This window comes from Quercus robur, chromosome 12 (genome assembly GCF_932294415.1).
Source record: "Quercus robur chromosome 12, dhQueRobu3.1, whole genome shotgun sequence".
NCBI lineage: Eukaryota > Viridiplantae > Streptophyta > Magnoliopsida > Fagales > Fagaceae > Quercus > Quercus robur.
In genome coordinates this window covers 1,950,110-1,972,589 of record NC_065545.1, presented here as the reverse complement: position 1 = coordinate 1,972,589, position 22,480 = coordinate 1,950,110, and the positions used below count along the sequence as shown (strand labels likewise).

At 35.6% G+C, this 22,480-nt stretch overlaps 1 pseudogene; it reads right to left on the bottom strand.

Annotated features, from left to right (window-relative positions):
• Nucleotides 1-8,570: 8,570 nt before the first annotated feature.
• LOC126710196 (LOB domain-containing protein 24-like) lies at nt 8,571-20,460 on the bottom strand (annotated as a pseudogene).
• Nucleotides 20,461-22,480: the final 2,020 nt, after the last annotated feature.

Sequence of the window (22,480 nt, the reverse complement as noted above, 5' to 3'; positions counted from 1 at the left end):
GAGAGGGCACAGAAAAGGTTTACTGATCGAAGAAGTCGAGGTAGCGGAAAATACCAACAAAGACAAAACTGCAAGACACAAGAAAGTTAGAACCTAGCTCTGATACCATGTTAGAAATACTGAATGATTGTATATTGTATTTCTCAGTGAAAGAATATACACGAGTGCCTTTATATATATGAGGCATATGAGTGCAGTACAAGTAAGAGTGTAGTACAAGAATGTGTGCTATACAAGTAATCTAGTTGGGCCTAAAGCCCACAACATTATACACATTAACGCATATCAAATTAATGAATATAAGAAAATTCATGAAACATAATACTAACAATATAAGAAAAGAGATTGAAAGCAATCGTGTCAATAAAGAACATTATAACGACAATCTTTAGTTGTATAGGGAAATTAATCAAAATAAGTTTTCGTGTTTTAGTAGAAAGCCAAGTATGGAAACTCAAATTCTCCCAACAATTTCTTGCTCACTACGACAATGAAAAAATCTTTTAGATTAAGTAAAAAAACATGCACACAAGGCCTTTCCAAATTAGTGCAATATGAGATCCATAAATAGAATACTAGAAAACAAGTGTGAGAATATTAGAGGAAAATATTGAACGAAAAATAAATCCATATTTTTTGAAAATTAATGAAATTCACAAGTTTATAGGCGGAAGAATATTAATCTGTCTATGTATGTAATTCGAAAGCTAATTGGCCCCCAAACACATAAATGAAATAAAAATGGTTGGAATGAAAGTGCTCTAATAGAATGAATATTATAAAACATGTATATAAAGGCTTGTGAAAACCCTAACCACGCAATTATGTGTAAAACAAGAAGCTAAATACAAAAGGGATTGAAATCTCTTTAAACCAAAAAAAATATATATATATATAAATATATATATATATATATATATAAATATATAAATAAAAGTCTGTTTGTTTGTTTAGACCCCTGAACATTCAGATTGTTTAACCTAATTAATTAACTAAGTTGACATTTAGGTTTATTATTTAGATTTAGGTTAAATAGTAATAAATCATATCATGCAATGCGGAAAAAGAAAAAAGACAATGATAAAAAAAGAAGACAACGATATGATTACCTAGGAAAACCAATGAAACCAATAGTTTCAAGGTAAAAAACTTAAGGAGGATTTAACTTGACCTATCCTCAAGGCAAACAAATCCACTATAATAGAATGAAAGATTACAAAAGATTTAAATACTAAATCTAAAGCTACCACATGTAGAACTTACTAATACGACCACATGCAGCTCTGACTCCATGGACTCTTCTATCTTGGATTTGCTGTGCACAAATACCCATGTTTGTGACTTTGAGATCCTACTAAAAAGTTTAGATCATCAGTAGTTGTTAATCTTGTAGCAGCAATTTTAGATCTACCAATTCTAATTATATGAAAATGATTTCTGATAGTGACTTTAAAAGAGGAAGACACAACACCCTTTAGATCTCACAAGAGCACCTCCAAAGTCTTCTAAGAGTCATTAAAACATAGTTAGGGTTTTTCTTTTATACGTAGGAGTGTTAGACTGAAACCCTAAACATTTTCGTGGGCTTGGGCTTGTTTAAAAATTTGCAGAAATTCTTTTTCTGCGATTTTCGATCGATCGATCGAGCTTCACAAAAAGTTATCCCTTTTTCCCTGCAGCTTGTATATTCTTGAATCTTGACCTGAACTACTTTGAGCAATGTTTAACACCTATCCTAGACATGTTTTTGTTCTCAGTTTGCCAACACATACAAATTGAAATTCTAAACATTTAATCCTAATTTTTTAGAACCTAACAAAGTACCTTTATATTTACATGTTCTAAGCATTGCAGAGACAATGGCAAGAGATGTAGCATCATCATCTACCACCAAAATATGGATATCTACAATGGAGGTTTTGTTTTTGAAAGATTAGTCTACTCTAACTCTCTCACCCACCATGGCCATGGTCAATATACTATGAAAAAAATGGGGAGAAGAGGGAGATATATTTATAGTAGAAGGAGCTAATGGAATAAAAAAGTGGACACAAATAATGTGCAACACTTGTAATATGACTGCTTTTGTAGGGATAGATGGAAGGAGGGAACTTTTATCACAATTTTGTTTTGATTTTTATCTCTACATAAATGTATGCAATTTCTATCAAAAATTTTATTTTTTGAAAGACGAGAGTATTTAGACCTTTTTAAATATCTAACTATTCTCTTGGATATATACAGTCTCTCTCATCCCTCACATATTTATCAAATTTTGAAGGAAACATACATGCATCAGCCCATAAATTTTCATACTAATTAAATTAAAAAAATCTATCCCAACATAATCATTCAATGCAGTTTAGCTAAAATAGAAGGTTTCTAAAGAAGATTTCGCAGCCTTATCATTTAAATTGCCTTGTCATGTACTTCTTAGTGGATGGCTTGTTTATTGTTGAAAAAAGAAGACATTTTTAATGCAAAAATAGATGGTGTTTAGTTATGTACATATTGATTTGATTTTGGCAATTTGCATTGGTAAAATAATGTTTCTTCTCTTTAAACACATTTGATTGCATCCGTAATTAGCGAATCCACTTCCAACAACATAGTATTAGAGTTGCTTTGCTTAAATATTTTCAAATTGAATCACTTATACTATTTGTTTTTTATAGATAATTTCAATTTATTGCATCCACTCTTGACAATTACTTATTTATTTATTTATTTATTAAAGTTGATAATCACTTATATTAATCAAAACATGAAATGTTTCATTTAAATAATGTATAAGATTGCTTTGAAGATGATCTAACTTAAATTTTAAGTATTCCTCAAATATTTATTGACAAAGGAAACATCATTTTTTTTTTTTTTTTTGAGAAGGAAGACTTTTATTGAAAATAATTAAAGAGCAGCCAAATCAGTCTGAACAAAAGGTAAAGTGCGAGAAGGAACATCCTCCATCCATACAGTACAACTTTGTGATGTCAAAGTTAGCCTAGCTAAACTGTGAGCAACTTTATTACCATCTCTCTTTACATGAGAGTATGACAATTTTGAATATAAATCGGAAAATAATGACACGTCGTTTATCAAATGAACGTAAGGAGCCAACCCATATTCCTTGCATCTTAGGGCCTTTACAACCACTTCCGAGTCACCCTCAACAATGGCTCTATGAAGTCCTAACTCACTGCCAAATTCCACAGCCCTACACGTTGCCATTGGCTCAACTTCCACAGGTTGGTAAGCCTAGTCCAGCTGTTGTACAAGTGAAGCAATAACCTCCCCATGACAGTCCTGTACAACAACACCAATTCCAGATTTGTTGTCTGCATTTGAAAGTGCTCCTTCGTAGTTGATCTTATAACTGTCTGGTGCAGGGTGCTGTCCACGTTGTCTAAGGCGTTGAGCTTGAGTTGATTCGGCTAAGCCTGAGGTTGCTTCTACGGATCTCGTTCCAGCTCTCTTATGCCATCTTTTGCAAATCTTTGGTAAGGCAACAAGTGTGATTCAGCTTGAGCTTGTTTCTTTGGTTCCAAATGCTCCACACCTGAATAGCAAAAAGGTCCATAGGCTTCCCATTTTCATAAATCCATCTGCACAACTCTTTAAAATCTGCAAAATGAATCCTTGAATGGAAATTCCATCTGTCACCGTCCCACACTTCATTCAAGCCCGTGCAACTCCACAAAGCATGCAAAGTATCCTCTGCTTGTAAGGAGCAACGGTCACAGCTAGGATTTTGTAAAATCGTTCTCCGGACCAGGTTTTGCTTTGTTGGAAGAGAGTTTCTACAAGCACGCCACAACAAGTTCTTATATTTGTTTGGAACTTCTAGGGACCAAATGCTTTTCCAAAAATTCTTGTCCACCTCTGAGTGAGTGCCATCCTCTGAATTTTCCTCCAAATCCTTGAGAAACTATACCCAGTCTTGCAATTGTACTGCCCATCAGCAGTGAATGGCCAATACAAAGCATCCTCAGTTTGGCATCGAGGCAATGGTATCCTTTGAGCAAGTTCCGCTTCAGCTGGAATGAGTACACCCTTAAGCATTTCAGCATCCCATTTACTTGTGTTGTTGTCTATGAGGCAGTCCACCATGGCATCTTCCATAGACTCTATGATTGGGGATGAAACTAATGGAGGATGCTTTATGGGTAGCCAATGATGCTGCCATATTTTGATGTTCTTTCCATCATTTTGATGTGGAGTTGCATAATAAGATTTTAGGATTTTTTTTTTTCTCAAACTAGTTATAACAATTATAGAATCACATTATATTTTTGAATTAAATGACGTTTAGTTCCTTTATTTTGTCATAAAAATCATATAATCATAATAATGACACAGGATATTGGGATCAATGGTAATAATGAACAACCAATCATGCATCTTAAATACAAGATCATCTACGTGTCACGAATCTTTCTAATATTTCATTTCATCTTATTAATAAATTTTGGGTCCTTTAAATATAACTCATTAATGTAATAAAATGTTAAAATTGTTATTGGTTGTTATTGTTGGGGTAAAAAAGTAATCTCAGTGGTAGGTTTAAATTTGAATCAATAACAACTAACCACCTGTGATTTGTTGTGAAAATGTTGTAGATGTAGCACTTTTCTAAAATAATTTAGATTTTACCACCAATCTAGCTAATTGTCTAATATTATTATGAGAGGTATAATTAAAAGAAGGATTTATTCATTTCATCTATTCCCATTTTAAATTTTCAGTGGTTACTATTTAAAGATGAAGAAAACAAATTCACATGACTTCATTGTTTTTTTCCATTAAATTAGGATTTTGCTAATATATAAATTGAGATTTCAAGTTTATTTATTTATTTATTTATTCATCAAATTGAGATTTTACCTCTTTTATTACTTAAAAAGAGATTTCTATCCTTAAAAAGAATCAAAACGTTCATAAATATCAAACAAAGGCAAACTTATTGGGCCAGTTTGGTGGGCTTCTGAAAGAATCTTTATGGATATCAATGGATCCACTTCCAGATGTGCCTTATCCCATATAATACAGAAAATTACTCCTAATAACATTTTGTTTGTTCACATCATAACATGTTTAAAGTAGGCAAGGATAGTGAGTTGCAATTAGCTAAACTGGTAAAATTTCTTTTCCTTTCTTAAGAGATTTGGAATTCAAACCTCTTCTACTCCAAAAACTAATTGCTATCTTAGCTTGATAATAAAGAACAATCCTTGTAAAGATGAAGCCATAGAGACAAGTACCCTTATTACAATGGCAAAAAAAAAAAAAAAAAAAAAAAACCCCACAAAACAGTAGTAATTATAATAATTGATAGAATTTTTTTTCTTTTTTAAATTAAAAAAAAGAAGAAAAGATAGAAAACCAGGTCCGACCTATGGAGATTGTAAAACCGCTGAATTAGTTTATATACAAAATTGTCTTTGCATTTCACTTTGAAATGACTCCATAGTATGGAATCCTATGGATCAAATCGAGTCAAATGTCTAAAATACCACCAATGGCTAATATATGTAATTGAAATTCGCAAGTGATGCAGAGCTAAATCATTATATCATAGTGATGAAACGAAGTCCTCACTCCTCAACCCACAATTTGAGAGCACTGCATTTCACCTAATTAAAAAGGATCCAAAATCCTGATCAAATCCTAATAATAAGTTTCTTAGATAAGGATGTACCATAAAGCTTGATCCTCATTAAATAAGTCTCAATTTTACTCATTTTACATCAACTTATTTAGAGGAGGAATCCCCCCTCCCCCTAAAAATAGGAAGAGAAGAAAAAGGCAAGCCCTGGCTCATTAGTATTAAATTATTTTATTAGAAAGAAAAAGTAATAAATAAATTTATAATTGAAGGTTCCAATAAGGAAAAAGTTTAACTTGAGACAGGTTTGAAGCTCTCTTCCTCCACCTCTCCCCTTTCCCCACTATATATCTATCTATAAAAAATAAAAAATAAAAAATAAAAAAAAGGATCAATTTAACCCAATGACTTAGGGTGTTTCAATTGATGAAAATTGAGTTATATAACTCAGTTTTCATCACCCAAAACTCAAAAAATGTGGGACCCATTGAAGAAATGCTTGTTTGGACAAATTCTTGAATTAAGTACTCATAACTCAAAACTCAAAAATTTGAGTTTGAATGATGAAAAATGGAAACAGATTTTTGGTGTTTTCAAGTTATGAGATTTGGATTTCAATGACAATCTTGGGGGGAAAATGGGCTTTTACCCTTAATTTTAAAACTATATAGCAATTTCTCTCTATTTTCAAATTATATAGGTATATGTCCCTGCTTTGGAACTCAATTTTCTGAAAATTGAGTTTCCCTTATAACTCGAGTTTTCTTATTATCAATCCAATTATTAACGATCGATATTTCGAGTTTTCTTATTAGTGCCAATCAACATTAATTGGAAAATTATTATTACTGGTTGGTACTAATTGAAATCTGATTAATTCCGATTAGTATTAATTGGAACCTAAATAATACCGATTGGTATTAATATGATTTCTCTTCAGAAAATGCTCAAAAACCGTTACAATTTTTCAGCAACGACTTGAATCACATTTTTGGCCTTACAAATATTGAAATTTGGTTTTCTCTATTTCTGGAAAAGTTGTAGAGAATTAAATCTCCTTTCAAATGAAACCAATCTTGAATCAATTGGAATAATGAGTAGAAAGTTATAGCTAAAACACCAGACATGTGCAGAAGATAACTTGGAAATGGTAAAACCAAGTTATATGGGGAAATTGAGTTCCAAAAGAGTGACACACTGCTATATAGTTTCAAAATAGGGATAAATTGCTGCATAGCTTAAAAATTAAGGGCAAAAGCCCATTTTCCTCACTATCTTGTATTGTAATTGAGCTGCATTTATGGGGCCCATGGCATTGCATTGTCATGTCACTAGTCTTTCTTTGTTTCAATTTTTTTGTTGCTTTTCAGACACACACCTCTTCTTCACTCTTACATCACACTAGCATACACCCACAAGTTTTAGTTTGAGTGATTGAAAAAATAGAGTTAGAGAAATGAGTTATGGGAATTGAGTTTGATTTATGAAATTTGAGTTAGGGATGATGCTCAATCCAAACAAGGAAATGAGTTGTTTTTCAAGTATTTAAATATGACAAAGGACAATATGATTTTTTTGATTTTCTTTTTTGATGACAAAGTTTGCTTATAAACTTTGTTAGAATTTTAGGTTATAACCAACAATAGAAAGATGACATGTATTGACAAAATTGATTACATTAGATTACAGCCCATCATTTGTAAACAGATTAATTGGATCACCATGAATGACTTGTTTTTGACAAAAATTGACATTATAATTGCTTTAAAGTTGTTGATGATAGTTTTTAGACCCCTTAAAACAATTGATTTTAACCTAGGTAATTAGCCAAGTTGTTACTTAGTCCAATTAAACAAGTCTAGGTTATCACAATAACAAAGATTAAATCATGCAAAGCAGCGAAAAATAAATAACATAAGATATGATCACCCAAGAAACCAAACCGGTAAAAACCTGGGGAGGATTTGACCTAGCTATCCTCAAGGTAAACTTGAATCCACTATCTTGAAAGAATCGAAGTTCATACAATAAGACTTACAAGCCCCCACGCTCGACTTCTTATTGCTACCAACCAGTAGAACTTACTGACACGACCACGTGCAAGTTCCGAATCCACGGACTCCTTCTTTCTTGGATTCACCACCAGATACAAATACACCCGCTTGTGTTTTCTTTAAGCTTCAATGGCAGCAACTGAGTTGATCATCAAGTTGTAGATAAATCTTCTCCTTGAAAACCCTAAGTTTGTGTAAAGGAAAGCTCCTCTAGATCTCATAAGAGATTTACACAAATAACAATATGAGCAACACTAAAACGTGGTTAGGGTTTGCCTTTTATACTTAGGACAAATAAGAAACCCTAAAAACGTTTTAAAACACCTAGGGCTGAGTTGGAAAAATTCTGCAAAAAAACATTCTGCCCGAGCTTCGATCGATCGAGTCTAAGCTTCAATCGATCGAGCCAGGCCAAAATGCATAAAGCTTTTCTGCATTAAGCTCGATTCCAACTTTACTTAAAAGCACAACTTTGAGCAAGACTAAAACACTTCTAAACACATTGTTTTGATCATGGTTTGCCAACAATACAAATTAGAGTTCTAAATACATAAATACCTAAGTCTTTAGAACCTAACAGTTGAGGATCTTTTGTTGTTTGGACATGTGTTGCATTTAGATAAATTAACGTCTAGACATAAGTTCTTTGAGTTAGTCGAGTTCAGTTCTCATACCAGTAAGTCATTTGTTGGCTACTACGGTTGTTAAAACAATAAAAAAAATGTAGTGAGTGAGTGAAGTATATAAATAATGGGGTAAAAGTAGTCTTTAATGAAAATAATTAGGCCTAAAGCATACAAAAAAAGGAGAAGAAACACCTAGGCTATTGTTACCAATGCTACAAATATGCATTAATTGCATCGTGTTATTTGGCATAGAAATCTTCCACTTTATGCATTATTTGCAAAACAACACTAATTAAACCAAGATGTTTGAGTGGAAGGAAGGCCATAGAGCGACAGGTCAAGAGTATTGATTTGTTCTGGCAATAAATTGTTGATGAAGTTGGAATTGGCTTCAATATGCTGATCAACTTGGGGTTCTTCAACTTCTTGTGCATTAGAATTGAGGAAGGAAATCTCAGCTTGGATTTTAGCTACCTGGCTTTCTGCACTGTTTATTTGTTGATGTAATTGAGATATAATACCAACACAGCCATAAACGGGGTCTTGAAGTCGATATTGTGCCTCAAAATACAAAGTATCCGCTGCTTGAGATCGGAGATGGGATGGAAGTTGCTGAATTTGATTAAATAATAATGTCAAAACCATGGTGTTGTAAGAAATCCAAAGCATATATATATATATATATATATATAATCATTGATAAATATCCAAATCTATTCTATATATATTCTTTTTTTTATTGAATTAAAAAAGGGGTCTTTGGTGTGGGCTCATCAACCCCGGTGTGAACTCATTAACCTCATATTCTATATATATTCTAATAGCTAGGAATTGTCTTTTTTTTTTTTTAATTTTTTTTACAAAATAGAAATTCTACTCTAACCTAATTTAAAGTGTATATAAAGTGTATATATGTGTGAAACTCCCTTCTGAAAACTTGAACCCTGGCCCTTATCCCCCCCACACCTCACAAGCACTTATACTTGTGGAGTGACTATCGCGCCAAGGGTGTGCAGTGATTTGTCTCTTCTTATATAATCATCGAATGCACAAGGTTATAGTTATGTTTGGAAGAGATAATTAATAGGTATAATCTTACCTCCAAAATATATATATATATATATATATTGAAAGCTCGAAATGTGTGAAAACACAAGAGCTTGTTTAGACCCCCAATTCAAATTACGGCTTGGTTGATTTTACACTAACTTAATACTAAGTGTGGAATAGTGTAAACGCAAGCAAACAAGCAAGAGAGCTACTCTAATTCATATTTAAAGCAACACAGCAGTAAAATGAAATGAACAAGAGTAGGGAAGAGAGATGCAAACACAGATAACACCGAGACGTGTTATCGAAGAAAAGACCGAAGAACTCAGTGAAAAACCTCTCCGCCGCCCTCCAAGTGGAAATCGATCCACTAGACAACCAGTTGGGATACATGGGTAAGCAAGAGACCCTTCAAGCCTAATCTACCCTCTGTACCTAAGCCCTCCAAGCTCATACTCTAACAAGGCTTCTCGGAACTGTGTCTTGTCTAGCTCTCCGGATCCCGCAACAAGCTCCATGTTGCATCTGCCAACTTTGGCATCTTCCAATGCTTCCCAGCAATACCAAAAACACTCACTACACTCTGAAAAGTTGTGGATTGTGTTTGGATACAAATCTTCTCTCAAGGTATGATAATGGGAGAGGGAAGGAGAAGAGGCTACAATTGATTCTCACTACGGATGGGTAGCTCTCTCTCAAAAAGATGGATGTGTGTGTTGTAGAAAACCTATCTAGGTTTTTTTTTTTTTATTTTTTTTTATTTTTTTTTTTTTTATTTATCTGAATGGCCTCTCTTACATTTGTGAGTAATGAGGGTATATATAGTATGGGTGAAGGGTAAGGAATTCACACATAAAAATCCTCCAGGCAGAATGTTTCGCGACTGTCTCGCGGGAAGGTCTTACTCGCGAGACATTCGCGAAAACGACAGCCTGGCACGACTCTTCAACTTTCGGTCATGTGCTCCTCACGTGCTCTTTCGCGGCTTAGCTTCTCGCAAGCTTCTTACAAAATCCACTGATTCTTCATTTAAGCTTGAGTCTTCACCAACTTAATACTAAACCCAATACAATAAAATCCCACAAAATACAAGAAACAAAATTAGAGCAATTACAACACTTTTTGTCATGGAATAAAGCCAACATAAAACATAGTTGTAAATCACAACTTTACATATATATATATATATATATATTGAAATATCATACATTTATATTAAAACAGAAAGAAGAATTTCCTCATTAATAACAAAATCCAAATTTCAATTCCGCCACTCCACAATGTGCCAAATGCATTATATTTGTACGTTATAATTATAAATACCGGTTTGTACGTATTTCACTATTTTGATTTTATGGTTTCATACTTTGATGTCATGGAATACATAAAATTTTAAAATTAAACAAGAGAGGCATGAAGTGGCAGCATAAAATGACGCATTGTACATTTAAGTAAGTGCTAATAAACTGTCATGGTATGGCTGTCAGATTATATACAACTTCTGTCCATGGATTTTTGTGTTTTATAAATCATAAATATGTTAATTCATAGAAGTGTATATCTATTCTATTTAATTATAAAGATAGTATAATTTACCTGGAGCATCTTTCCGACATTGCTAGCACCATAGATTCTGTAAGGTTGAATTTAATCAACCATCTTGTTGGCTTTATTCTATGCCAAATTTGTTTGTATTTCAGCATTTAGTAATTCTGTATTTAGGTGGGTTTGTTGTAAGGGTAGTGAGTGAGATAGAGTGTTGAAATGCTCAAGAGTGTGCAAGAAAACAGAGACTCGCGACTGGATCTTGCGGGTGACTCGCGGCTTCAAACCGCCAGAAGCAGCACACGTGCCAAGCATGCCAAAAGTTGAAGCGTCATGCTAGCTAGAACACTACAGGACAAAATAGGACAACTGGCCGTTCGGTTATCTCGCGGCTGAATCTCATGACTCAGTCAAGCCGCGAGCCAGCCCTGTTTTGAAAAACCTGACTCTTCACATTCCATTCTCACCCCAGTATAAATACCCCTTATACCCACAAAAGAAAGAGAGTTTCCAGAGAGAATTTTGAGAGAAAAACCCTAGTGTTATACAAGATTGATTCATCCACAATCTTCACATAAGAGACTCTTCAAATTCCTCAACTCTCTTCCTATCCATTGTTAAACCCTTGAGAGGTCTTTTACCAAAACATTTTCTCACCATATCCATTACTGTGAGAGGGCTGTTTGGTGTTCTGGGAAGCAGTTAGGAAGGAATCAATCTATATTGGTTGATGCTATGGTCAAGTAGCGGAATCTGGGAAGCTAGAAAAGAAATAGGTTCGGCGCAACCTCGTTGGAGCAAGAAGTTTGGAGGGCTTAGGTACACTAGGTAGATTAGGCTTGGAGGGTCTATTACTGTTCATGTATCCCAACTACATTTTCTAGTGGATTACTTACCGCTTGGAGGGCGGCGGAGAGGTTTTACGCCGAGGGCTTTGGTTTCATCTTTGATAACACATCGTGTGTGTTGTTCGTGTGTTTGCATCTTCCTTTCCTTTTATCTTTGCCTTTTATTATCTGCTGTGGATTGTGATTTTAATTAGCTTAGATTGTTTACCAATTCTGTTTATAGCTTTTGTTCATTTTCCGCACACTAGTTGTTTGTCATAAAGCTTGAATTGGTTATTTTGTAATTGGGGGTCTAAACGTTCAAGGGTGTTTTATACACTTTTTGAACTTTCAATTGATATCAGAACGGGTACACTTTTAGTGGTTTTATTACCATAGTGTGATCCTTGACTCCTTATTGAGATGGATCGGTCTCAATTCCTAAATGCACCTCCATACTTTGATGGTAGTAATTATGCTTTTTGGAAGGTTCGCATGAGAGCATTTCTATGCTCCATTGATGAATCTGTTTGGGATGCTGTTGATATAGGTTGGACTAGGCCTGAGGAAGCCAAATCCACATGGGATAAGGCAGCACTCGCTACATCTAATGCTAACAGTAAAGCACTTAATGCAATTTTCTGTGGTGTGTCGCCAGATGAGTTTCATAGGATTTCTCACATTACCGTTGCCAAAGAAGCATGGGAGATATTAGAGACCACCTACGAAGGAACGAAGAAAGTGAAAGATACCAAGCTGCAGATGCTGACCACTCGGTTTGAGGAGCTAAAAATGAGTGAGGATGAGTCGTTTGACTCTTTCTATAGCAAGCTAAATGAGGTGGTTGTAAGCAAGTTCAATTTGGGAGAGAAAACGGAGTATTCTAAAATTGTAAGGAAGATCCTTCGATCATTGCCGGAAATTTTTCGTGCCAAAGTGACAGCGATTGAAGAAAGCAAGGACCTTGATGACATCAAAGTCCAAGAGTTGGTTGGTTTTCTTCAGACTTATGAAATGTCGCTGCCCAATTAACGAAAGAGCAAATCTCTTGCTCTTAAGACCATTAATGAGAAGGTGGAAGTCCATGACTCATCGGAAGAAGATGTGGTTGACAAAGATGTTGCATACCTTGTAAAAAATTTCCGAAAATTCTTGAAATTCAAGAATAATGGCAAATTTGGTGATAAAGGGAAATTCCAAAGTTCAGGAAGGGAGAAAAGGGAATTAAAAAAAAAGATGGAAAAGAATCCCAATCTACACAAGGTGTCACTTGTTTTGAATGTAACGGGCATGGACACTTTAAGAAAGAATGTCCGAATTATTTGAAATCGAAAGGCAAAGTGTATGTCACGACATTGAGTGACTCGGATTCTTCCGACTCAGATTCTGAGGAAAGCTGTGACGGAGAAGGGAATTATTCAGCTTTTATGACTATTGCCCATGTTGAGTCTTCAGACGAGTTGAATCTGCTTGTACGAGAACTTGGAGAACATAGTGATGAAGAACCATTGGGAGTTGTTGAAGAATCATTGGGAGTTGTTAAAGAATCAGATGTTGAAGAAGATGAAAGCACAGCCAATCTTCAAGAGAATTATAACTCACTCCTAGAGAAGTCGGGTGAGTACACAAGGGTGGCCAAGGTAGCTGTGAGAAAGATGAAGAAGGCAGAGGAGGACTATGAAAGTCTCCTAATGCGCTATAAGGAGGTCAAATGTGAGATAGAAACACTGAACTGTGAGCTGTTAGAAGCCTATACAAAAATGAGATTTCTTGAGCAAGAGGTTGTGCAAGCAAATGCTAAGATAGAGAGGGTCACCACCAAAAAGCTAGATGATGTTATTTCATCACAAAAGAGCTTTTTAGACAAATCTGGGTTGGGTTATACTGGAGGGAGTAGCTCATCTGGAAATATCACTAAAGAAGTGAAGTTTATAAAGGTTAAAGAGTCAGTTGAAGTTGGCCCTATTGCTGAGAAGCCCAAGATTGAGGAGAAGAGGAATGTGGAGAACCAACGGATGGTGAACAACCCTCGTAATCAATCTGTGGGCAGGTCTGAATCTCGAGCCAAGTCTCGTCCACGATCACAAAGAGGTCCTAGATCGAACTATGTGTGTCATCATTGCGAACTTCAAGGGCATACTCGGCCAAATTGTCAAAAGCTAAGAGCAATGAATAATGCAACTACTCCAAGGTCACGAGGACCTAGAAATGACAGGAGAAATTGGGCTAGTGAACCATCAAGAGATCAAAGTGGTGATACCGGAATGATGGACGTGATGAAGATGATTGGTGCTTTCACCAACTGCTTATAAAGCTTCACACGAAGGTTTGAAAGCCCTAACTTTCGTACCCAATCTTATAAGGAAATCACCCCAAACGCAAGTGACGTGTGGGTGAAAAAAGGTACTCATGCATAAGCATTACAACATGTCCATGCATCAATACTTCCTATGCTTTGTGACTTAGTTTGGTTGTTTGCTTTTTAATTATGCTGGTTGAAATGTGTTTGTTTATTTTTGCATTCTATCGTTTATTCATTTTTGTTGTTTTTGATCAATCCTTTCCTTCTTGTGTGTCAAAAATCCAAAAACCACATAAAAAGTAGAAAATCAAAAAGTTTGATCGACATTGTTGAGTTTTGTCTCAAAACTTGTTTTGCCTTATACCTTTGTGCTAATGGCTTTGTGCATTTACGAGCGTAACTTGTTTCTTTGCACTGTTATCATTGTGGAAGAAATCTTGAAATCTATGTGACTATTGTAAATAGATCTTCAAACTTGTCATGAATGATTAGTGAATGGTTATGTTGATCTTGAGACATGCATAGACTTGTGCCTATATATCTTCCCACTCTTTATTTTTGTTTTTGCTAAAAAGAGCTCACCAAATGTAAATCTTCAAATGAAAAGAGATATTGAGCTGCAAAAGCCTGTCGCACATACTAGTATTCAACTAGGAAAAAGAGAAAGCGATCAAAAATTAAAGTGAATGATTATTCAAAAAGCCAAAGGTTATCTCATCAAGGTGAAATATCAAATATCACTTTTATAATGAGAGGTGATTGTCTCAAAAGGATCAAAAAGATCAAATGTTATGATTGAAAATGGAGTCAAATGTAAAGCTCCATATTATGTAATCAAGTTTTGTGGGAGGTCATATATGCATACTTCTATAATTGAGATGGGTCACATGATCTAGTGCTAATTGTGTATGCCTTGGTTGAATTGATCATTGAAGCATCACATTAGACAAAGGATTATCTCATTGTTGATACTCACACACAACACACAATTTTATGTTCAATGAATGTCATATTCATTTGTGTGATTGTACTTAATAAAATATGTTTTCACATGCTCAATCTTTGTTGATTCAAGCACAAAAAGATTTTTTAGTGCCTTAGGTGTTTTTGGAAAGTATTTTGTTCTTCAAAAACTGAAAAATTCAAAAATAGTGTTGCCCTGTTTTGGCGACTCAGTCGCGGATAAGTCAAGTCGCATGCCTCAGTCGCGTGCTCGCGGGTCAGTTTTGGCGACTTGTTCACGAGTGGAAGGTTTAGTCGCGAGGGGTACACAGAGATTTTCGTGGCTCAGCTTGCGACTCCCTCGTGAGTGAGACTTCCAGTCGCGAAAAACACTTAGAAATTTTTTCAAAACTTTTGGCTTGAAGTGTTTTGGCGGGTGTATCTGGTGACTATCTGGTGACTTACCTCAGCCGCGAAAAACGCGTGTTTTGCACAGTGAGGGCAGTTTTTAAAATCTTTTTCAGTTTTCCCTCGAACTTTTTGTGACTGTTCATTTTCTCTTTTGTCTGCAACTTTCCAAACACTCTGTGTAACCCACTTTGAACTCCATTGTTGCTTCATTTCTTCTCAAAATCATCAAGAAAAGGTATGGGTTTTCTTTCTCACACTCTGTATTTCTTGTTTTTGAGCTTTTCCCTCTTGTTTATTTGCATTTTTTTCTGATTTGAGTTGGGTTTGTGTTTTGACTGTTGTTCTCTATCCGTGCTTAGCTAGTAGAGGCTCTTGGTTTTTCTGAACTTGTTTAGGTTGCTGGATTTGGTCTTCATCATGTGACTTTCTCTTAGCTTAGGGTTTGTTATCTGTCTTATACCCATCTTGTCTGATCTCATTTTGATGTGATGTTTCAAAATGTTTGTGGTTTGTTAATTGGGTTTTATTGATTTGATTCTGTGTTGTGTTCTGTCTTGTGTTCTCTGGGTCATTTCATACTCATCAACCTATATGTCTCATTGACATATGTTTATCCTTTGGGTGATGTCAGTCTCTGCAGCATTAGTACTCTTCTGCAAAATGCTAGTTGTTCTTGAGTATCTACCTTTGGGTACATTCATCTGTGTTGCTGGTTTAAGTTATGAGGCCTTTCCTTTATTATTGTCTTTATCACTAACAGAGTACTGATTTGTTCTACACATGTATTGTACTTTGTTGTTGTGGCCTTTTCTGATTGTTCACAGATGGCTCCTTCATCCCCAAAGAAGAAAACTCCTGCCAAGAAAGCAGACAAGAGAATGAAAATGGACCCTAATCTGTTTAGGTCTGTTTCCCATTTTGAGAGATACAAGGATTTCTTCTTAAAGGTAGGAATCATACAAGAAAGGTTTGTGGATTTGGAGGATTTGAGAGACTCCTTTATCCCTAGTTGTTTTGAAGGGAGAGGATGGGAAAGGCTTCTGTGTGATTTCCCAGTTGTGTGTGAACCCCTGATTAGGGAGTTTTATTCCAATGCTGTGATAAGGGAAGATGAACTAAGTTGCTGGGTTAGAGGTAAAGAATTCACTTTAGATGCACATGACATTGATGATGTGCTAGGTCTTGAGGGGTTAGAAGATCATGAGTTTGTCAACTACAAGGATAGGATGCTGTCTATTGAAACTGTACAACAGAGGATAGGTGGACAGAGAGAAGGGAAATGCCTAAATACCACAGCTTTTCCAGTGGACATGAGGTGTCTCACTATTATCATGATGTTTAACCTATATCTTATAAGGAAATTGACTACAATTAACAATGCGAGAGCAATCTTTCTGATGGAGCTCAAGGAAAAGACATCCATTGATATCAGTTCCCACATATTTGATACTATTGTGGATGAGACTAGAACCACTTCTAGGCCTAAACTGATCTTCCCTAGTCTGCTCATGAGGATTTTTAGACAGAAGGGTGTTGCAATCCCTCGAGACATCAGTCCCATGTCCACACCTTCAGCAATTAACAAGTTAACCTTCAAGAGGATAAGTGTTTGTCTTCCAGGTTGTAAGGTTGAATTTAATCAACCATCTTATTGGTTTTATTCCGTGCCAAATTTGCTTGTATTTCAGCATTTAGTAACCCTGTATTTAGGTGGGTTTTGTTGTAAGGGTAGTGAGTGAGATAGAGTGTTGATTGCTCAAGAATGTGCAAGAAAACAGAGACTCGCGGCTTGATCTCGCGGGTGACTCGCGGCTGCAAGCCGCCAGATGCAGCACACGTGCCAAGCATACCAGAAGGTGAACAGTCATGCTAGCTGGAGCACTACAGGACAAAATAGGACAACTGGTCATATGGTTATCTCGCTACTGGATCTCGCGACTCAATCAAGTCTCGAGGCCAAGCCGCAAGCCACCCCTGTTTTGTAAAACCTGACGTTTCACATTCTCCTCTCACCTCAATATAAATACCCCTTATACCCACAAATGAAAGAGAGCTTCCAGAGAGAATTTTGAGAGAGAAACCCAGAGTAAAACAAGATTGATTCACCTACAATCTATACATTAGAGTCTCTTCAAATTCCTCAACTCTCTTTCTTTCCATTGTCAAACCCTTGAGAGGATTTTTACCAAAACCTTGTTCTCACCATATTCATTACTGTGAGAGGGCTGTTTGGTGTTCTGGGAAGCAGTTAGGAAGGAACCAATCTACATTAGTTGATGCTATGGTCTAGTAGCGGAATCTGGGAAGCTAGAAAAGAAAAAGGTTCGGCGCAACCTCGTTGGAGCAAGAAGCTTGGAGGGCTTAGGTGCACTGGGTAGATTAGGCTTGGAGGGTCTATTGCTGTCCATATATCCCAACTACATTTTCTAGTGGATTGTTTACCACTTGGAGGGCGGCGGAGAGGTTTTACGCCGAAGGTTTCGGTTTCCTCTTCGATAACACATCGCGTATTGTCTTTGTGTTTGCATCTTCCTTCCCTTTTATCTTTGCCTTTTATTATCTGCTGTGAGTTGTGATTTTAATTTGGCTTAGATAGTTTTTCCAATTCTATATTATAGCTTTTGTTCATTTTCCGCACACTACTTGTTTGATATAAAGCTTGAATTGGTTAATTTGTAAATTGGGGGTCTAAACGTTCAAGGGTGTTTTTACACTAATTGAACTTTCACAGGTGAAGAAGATGAAGGTGATGAAGGAAAGGGTGTCCCAATTGAGACTGAGGCAGAGGCAGTAGGTCAGGCATCAACTTCAACCCCCAGAAGGAGTGGCAAGAGGACTAGAGCATCAATTTCTTCAAATACACTTCCAAATGCATTTCAGGTCATTCTGGGAAGACTTGATGGAATCAGAGAGGTCCAGACCGAGCACTCTGAGAGGATAGAAGCCATACAGGACCAGCTTGATATTCTATCAGCAAAATTTGACAGCTTCACAACACATCATGGACAGTGACCCTTTGGCCATTCTGGTCAAAAAGGGGGAGAAGTTTTTGAGAAGCAGCTCTTAAGGGGGAGTATTGTTTTGAGGGGGAGCAATAAAAAAACAGTGTCTATCTTGTTAATTCTGTTTATGTTTTGGATAAGTGTTGTTTCTATGGTTTTGAAACTTTGTTGGTTATGGTTTATGTTTGGTTAAAACTCATAGCACATGGATGTTTTTGAAACTTGGTTTACTTTATATATATATATATATATATATATATATTGTTGATGTTATTCAGTTTTTAATGAGTTTGTACTCATGTTGCTTTTGTAAGCTTTTAGGGTTTATGTTCTTTATCTGTAGGCTTTATGGTCTGTACCATGCTTTATGCAGCCTTTTATACTTTGTTAAATCAGTACTTTTATTTGTTAAATCAGTACTTTTAACTAAATGTCATGCATTTTCTTGTTAAGTAATGTCACTCTTGTGCTCTTGTAGGATTGTTCCTAGATGCATATAGTTAGTGTATTGTGCATTGGTTGAGTGTTGGGCATGCAAGTGACTTGCATTGAGCTTGTTAGCTTGTTTGTTCAAGTGTTCATTCCAAGTGTGAATGAGCATTATGGTCACTACCTTGTAGTGATTGCTTGGTTGATCAAGCCATGGTTTGTTTCTTAACTCCATCTTTGCTTGATCACATATTGCCTGTTTCATATGCGTTTCATGCTTTTCTGCATACAATGATCATGGTGTATTGTTGTGTTTCAAGAGTTTCATGTTCATATGATTCAAGAGCTTCATAGTTTCTAGAGTTAGGTGTGAGTGAGTTTTGCTCAACTGTTCCCAACTCACATGTTAAGTCTAGAGTCTATTTTAGGGTTTTGTCATGGAATAGCCAAAGGGGAAGATTGTAAGGTTGAATTTGATTAACCATCTTGTTAGCTTTATTTCGTGCCAAATTTGCTTGTATTTCAGCATTTAGTAACCCTGTATTTAGGTGGGTTTGCTGTAAGGGTAGTGAGTGAGACAGAGTGTTGAAATGCTTAAGAGTGTGCAAGAAAACAAAGACTCGCGACTGGATCTCGCGGGTGACTCGCAGCTTCAAGCCGCTAGAAGCAGCACACGTGCCAAGCATGCCAGAAGTTGAAACATCATGCTAGCTGGAGCACTACAGGACAAAATAGGACAACTGGCTGTTTGGTTATCTCGCGGCTGGATCTCGTGACTCAGTCAAGCCGCGAGCCAGCCCTGTTTTGAAAAACCTGACTTTTCACATTCCATTCTCACCCCAGTATAAATACCCCTTATACCCACAAAAGAAAGAGAGCTACCAAAGAGAATTTTGAGAGAGAAACCCTAGTGTTATACAAGATTGATTCATCCATAATATTCACATAAGAGACTCTTCAAATTCCTCAACTCTCTTCCTCTCCATTGTTAAACCCTTGAGAGGTCTTTTACCAAAACCTTTTCTCACCATATCCATTACTGTGAGAGGGCTGTTTGGTGTTCTGGGAAGCCGTTAGGAAGGAACCAATCTACATTGGTTGATGCTATGGTTAAGTAGCGGAATCCGGGAAACTAGAAAAGAAATAGGTTTAGCACAACCTTGTTGGAGCAAGAAGCTTGGAGGGCTTAGGTACACTGGGTAGATTAGGCTTGGAGGGTCTATTGTTGTTCATGTATCCCAACTACATTTTCTAGTGGATTACTTACCGCTTAGAAGGCGGCGGAGAGGTTTTACGCCAAGGGTTTCGGTTTCTTCTTCGATAACGCATCGTGTGTTGTTCGTGTGTTTGCATCTTCCTTCCCTTTTATCTTTGCCTTTTATTATCTGTTGTGGATTGTGATTTTAATTGGCTTAGATTGTTTACCAATTCTGTTTATAGTTTTTGTTCATTTTCCGCATACTAGTTGTTTGTCATAAAACTTGAATTGGTTATTTTGTAATTGGGGATCTAAACGCTCAAGGGTGTTTTATACACTTTTTGAACTTTCAGATTCTGTGAACGCAAGAAAATCTTTGAGGATCATTTGGAGGAAAATAAGGAGAGAAAATGCAATCCAAAGGGCATCTTCTTCTCAAATACTTGCAAACTGCATAACAACCAGAGATCATGGTTAAATCCAATAACAAAATCTAACAAAAGATTTTCTCAATGTTTTCCTATGAAGAAGAAAATCTAATGGAGATTTTGGTGATTTGATTGTTCAAATATAGAGAAAAAAGTGAGTATTTGTACTAGAAGATTTGTTCTAGCTTTGGATAGATTTTCTAATGGCTAGAATTTTTTTAAGTGTGGAGATTTAAAAGGAAAGCTTTTGAGAATGGCAAGAGGAGACCAAGAATTGTGAATTTTGGTTCTCTTGGGTAATCCTACCGTACGCCTTTTTTTTTTAGGGTACGGTATCCACTAGTAGGCAATCTGCTATACCAAGTTACCAAAACATCACATTTGATTGTGTAATACTAACATCATACGTCACTGTATTTTTGTCACATTCAGCGGTTTTTTTTTTTTTTTTTTTTCTCACATTTAATGATACTATTCTCAAATTGTGTAGTACCAACATTACATGTGACTGTATTTCTGTCATATTTGGTGGTTACTTTTTTTTTTCTCACATTAAATGGTACTATCCTCACATTGCGTAGTACTGACATCACATGTGACTGTATTTTTGTTACATTCGTTGGTTTCCTTATTTTTTCTCACATTTGATGGTTCCATTGTCACATTAGATAGTACTAACATCACATTTGATCATACTTTTCTCACATTCGGTGGTACTTTAATTTTTTCCTCACATTTGATAGTTCCATTATCACATTGGGCAGTATCAACATCACATGTGACTATACTTTTGTCACATTCGATAGTTCCCTTATTTTTTCTCACATTTGATGGTTCTATTGTCATATTAAGCAATACTAACATCACATTTGACCGTACTTTTGCCACATTCAGTTGTACTCGTATTTTTTTCCCACATTTGATAGTACCATCTTCAAATTGTGCAGTATCAACATCACATATGACTGTACTTTTGTCACATTCGATGATTCCCTTATTTTTCTTCTTACATTTGATGGTTCCATTGTCATATTGGGCAGTACTAATATCTTATTTGATCGTATTTTTCTCACATTCAGTGGTACTTTAATTTTTACTCACATTTGATAGTTTCATCGTCACATTGTGATTTGGGCAGTATCAACATCATATGTAATCGTATTTTTGTTACATTCGATAACTCCCTTATTTTTTTCTCACATTTAATGGTTCCATTATCACATTAACTAACATCACATATGATAGTACTTTTGCCACATTCAGTTGTACTCGTATTTTTTTTAACATTTGATGGTACCATCTTTAAATTGTACAGTACCAAAATCACATGTGACTACTTTTGTCAGGTTTGGTGGTTCAATTTTTTTTTTTCTCGCAAATAGTAGTTCTATTGTCACATTAGGCAGTAGCAACATCATATGATCTTACATTTGGTTGTACTTTAATTTTTTTTTTCTCACATTTGATGGCGTCGTCCTCACATTGTGCAGTACCAATATCACATGTAACTGTACTTTTGTCACATTTGGTACCCCCTTTATTTCTTTATCACATTTGATGGTTCCATTGTCACATTAGGCGGTACCAACATCACATTATGCCGTACATTTCTCACACTCCGTGGTACTTTCGTCACATTTGATGGTTCCTTTTTTTTCTTTTTTTTTTTCTCACCAATTACCATAATAACCCAGAAACATTAAAAAAAAAAAAAAAAAACCGAAATGCCCTTAGAACCTAAAAAATGATAGAATCACCCTAAAACTCAAAAAAAATTACCAAAATTACTATAAACCTAAAAAATGACCAAAATAACCATGAAACTAAGAAAATGACCAAAATACCCTTAGAACAAACAAAACTTTACCAAATGACCTTGAAACTTAAAAAAAAAAAAAAAAAAGAAGACCAAAACCCATAGAACAAAAAAAAAAAGACCATATGATCTTGAAACTTAGAATTTGACCAAAATGACCTTAAAACCAAAAAAATGACTGAAATACCCTCAAGACATAAAAAAAAAAGACTAAAATATTTATAATCCACTTAATAATATAAAATTTA